This window comes from Thamnophis elegans, chromosome Z (assembly GCF_009769535.1).
Source record: "Thamnophis elegans isolate rThaEle1 chromosome Z, rThaEle1.pri, whole genome shotgun sequence".
Taxonomy (NCBI): Eukaryota; Metazoa; Chordata; class Lepidosauria; order Squamata; family Colubridae; genus Thamnophis; species Thamnophis elegans.
The window spans coordinates 112,151,476-112,155,336 of record NC_045558.1 but is presented as its reverse complement, the minus strand read 5'-3'; the positions used below and the strand labels follow the sequence as shown (position 1 = coordinate 112,155,336).

Sequence of the window (3,861 nt, the reverse complement as noted above, 5' to 3'; positions counted from 1 at the left end):
TTTTTGTGTGTAATAGCAAGGTTAGCTTTATAACTCTTCCATAATTAAGATAATTGAATCAAATAATTGCATACAGTAGTGTTCTGATATAAAAGCTATTTAGGAAAGACAATTTTTAATATTATTTGGTAAAAATAGGAGCCTTATACATAATTCTAAGTTTTTATGAATCAGACTCCAATCTGGAGAGATATCTATTTTTCTATTAATGTTACCTTTTACTCTATAATTTGCAAAAAATATATATCACATCTTCATATGTGTAAATGATTTGAAATAAAATTGAATAGGTAAACCGTTTACTAATAGGAAAATGATCATGTAAAAGTCATTTCACAATTTCCATGGATATGGATAAAAGAAATGGATGGTAATATTTCTAAATGTCTTTTTTATTGTTTCTTTTTAAACATTTTTCAATCATTGAAAACTTAGGTTCACATTTTTTAAAATATAGATATATACAGGATTTCAGAACCATAATAGGTTGTGTATTTCAGAGCCATAATAGGTAGTGTATGATATTTTGACTGGGTTGCATCATTTTGTATTGAAAGTCTCGTAGAGGGAATATAGATATCTATTGAAAGAGAGACTCCTTCTTTTAAACTGAACTTTCATTTAAGGGATTGTGATTATAACAAATATTTCCTATATTCTTTCATTGTTGAAAATGGATTTGAATAACTATTGTTATTGTTATAACTAACCCTACCCTAACCTTTTCCACATGATAATTATGAAGAATAAAAAGCAGTTATAATTTGCAGAAATTTGGAGCAAATCTTCATGCATGAACTGATCCAAATGGATGCATTAGCATTGGCAAAATCATCTCATCATCTATCTGTATATGAAAAAAAGAAATGCATAGTAAAATGTGTTTTTATTTCTGTGTTTTTAAACAAGTTAAGTATTATTGTTGAACATATAGTAACATGGATTTCGACATTGTTAAAAATGGTGAGATATCAGAGTAAAAAGGTGCAATAGGTTGTGTCTCATTTTCTGTCTAAACCCTACTATAAATCTGTATGGTTTATATTGGATGGGATACTGCCTTTTCAAACTGAGTTTTCATTAGCTTCTGATTGTTCGACAAGGGGATTTATTAATTTATTCTGCTGATATTTGAGCTCCTTTGATTAAATGTATTTAACAGTGATATAATTGTGTGCTTATCACTAAGTGGATATCAAAACAGCAGTTAATTTGTACCTTAAGTCCTATCATTTTCTACTTAATACTATGCTATTAAATACATGTTTAATAAACTTATATTTACTGTTAGTTTAAAAGCTTTTTGTGCTATTATTTTAGCCTAATATCTGGTAAGGAAAGTGAGATAAAAGCATTGGCATCACTTTTTTAACACACAAAGAGAGATTATACAAAAAGGAAATGTGTGTTCTCGAGATTTCCAAGTAAGAGATATAGCAAATCATTTTTATATTTCTTGTGTAGATTTATACTCACTTTCTCCCAGAAGCACAAAGCATCATACATTGGATTTCTCCAATTTTCCAACACTATCGCAATCCTGTAGGAGTGGAGACACATTATGATGGGTCAGATTATTCAGAGTAATCTTCCATTGATGAAAATAGACCTAAAACAACTTTGTTGTACTTCCAGCCAATGATTTTGATCGCTACCTGGGATAACACAGCTGAAAAGAGGAAAGTAGAAAAATGTGAGGTTGATGATTGGTCATGAAGTGCAGATGGGTAAAAATGGGAAACATTGTACTCTGCTATCCCCATCCTATATCCCTGTTTTCAGAACCTCTGTTCATTGCAATCATGTTTTATGTTTCTTAATGTTTTCTATTCTCACCACATATTAAAATGCCACCTCCAAAATTTTACCTAATTGAATTTCCTCCTTTCTTTCCTTGCAGTAATGCCAGCCTTGTCATAAATAAAAGATGGAGAACCAAACTACAGTGCCTTATTTTTTGCTTCTGGAATTCTCAAATAATCGGCATCTGCAGCTTTTGCATTTCTTCTTGTTCTTTGTGTTATATCTGGCAACTGTAACAACAAATCTTCTGATCATCTCTGCAGTTGCTTTTGACAATCGACTGCACAGCCCCATGTATTTCTTTCTTACGAATTTAGCTCTACAGGACATGGCTATTGTATCAGTCATTGTCCCCAAATCCATGATAAATTCTCTCATGAACACTCGACAAATCTCTTACTTTGGTTGTGCTGCTCAGGTATTTCTCTTTTTATGCTTTGAAGCTTCTGATTTATCCCTCCTGACAGTTATGGCATATGATCGGTATGTTGCCATTTGCAATCCATTGCACTATGAGATGGTGATGAATTGGAAACACTGTGCTGAAATAATTCTTCTAGTGTAGGTTACAGGTATTCTTTGTGGAATGTTGCATACCAGTGGCACTTTTTCCATCCATTTTTGTTCAAATGTGGTCAACAAATTCTTCTGTGATATTCCACAGTTGCTTAAACTATCATGCTCTAGCATAAATCTACTTGAGTTTGGAATTCTTGTGGCCTGTATCATTGCTGGACTAAGTTGTTTTACTTTTATAGTTGTATCTTATGGAGTGATATTCAAGACAGTGTTAAGAATCCCTTCTGAAAAAGGAAGGCAAAAAGCCTTATCCACTTGTATTCCCCATCTTACAGTAGTGTTTATGTTTCTCTTAAGTGGATGCATTGCCTATCTGAGACCTTCCTCTAACACTCTATCTCTTTTAGATATTGGATTAACTGTTCTCTATGCCCTGCTTCCACCGCTGTTCAATCCAATCATCTATAGCATGAGAAACAAGAATATCAAATGTGTCCTTTCTCAACTTTGGAGGTTTTAATGAATTCTTTTAACATTATTTTTATTTTTACTCTTAACATTATTTGTATTCTGTTCTCCATTCACCTGACTTACTCTTTATTCAGAGAAGGATAAGAAAAGTTAGAAAGGAAGACACTTCTTTTATTCCTGAAAAATGGTAGAACTCAAAAAGTCACTCAGTAAATATTCTGCATAACTAATTATATAGGTCTGTGACTAAAAAGCTGTTTGATTATTTTTATGTAATTTCCATGTATTTTGGTATGCTGAAAACAAATAAAAAAATGAAAAAGCTCCTAGACGTCATGATTTGCCACAACATGCAAAATTGTCTTCAAATTTATCATTTTTTAAAAATTTTTGGTATTTTTTATTTTATGGTTTTTTAACCATATTTATAATCCCAAATTACTATTAATTAATTGACATAAGTGCATTTAAGATATAAAATGCCCAAAAAACCCTTAAAGAGTTTGTACGAGTTATGTAAAAATAATTGCACTGTAAATCTGATGGTCACCAATATATACATAAGCTAAGCAAGTTTTAAGTCTATGCTTCTAATGGTAGAAGGGGTTAATCGTTTAAGCATGGTTTGTAAATCATGAGCAAGATAAAGGTTAAATACAAAATTGTAACAAGGAGTTGATCCAGTCACTAATTATTGATAAAGCTACTGCTTCATAATATAATTTTAAGTTTGGAATTTTCAAACCTCCTCCCTCAAGTACATCTTGCATTATTTCAATTTTTATTCTCGGTTTCTTCCCTGCCTAGACAAATTTATTAATACCCTTCTGCCATTCTTCCAAATTTGCATCTTTTTTGAGTATTGGTATCATTTGAAAAAGAAATAAAAACTTAGTCAAAACATTCATTTTTACTGCTGCTATCCTTCCCAACAAAGACAGTTGTAATTTTTCCCATTTCTTCATCTCTACCTGTATTCTATGCCATAATGGTTTGTAATTATACTTATATAATTTCCCATTTGAAGTTGTAATATAAACTCCTAAATATTTAACCTTTTTTTTACTA

At 31.2% G+C, this 3,861-nt stretch overlaps 1 pseudogene; it reads left to right on the top strand.

Annotated features, from left to right (window-relative positions):
• Window positions 1–1,927: 1,927 nt before the first annotated feature.
• LOC116520972 lies at window positions 1,928–2,842 on the top strand (annotated as a pseudogene).
• Window positions 2,843–3,861: the final 1,019 nt, after the last annotated feature.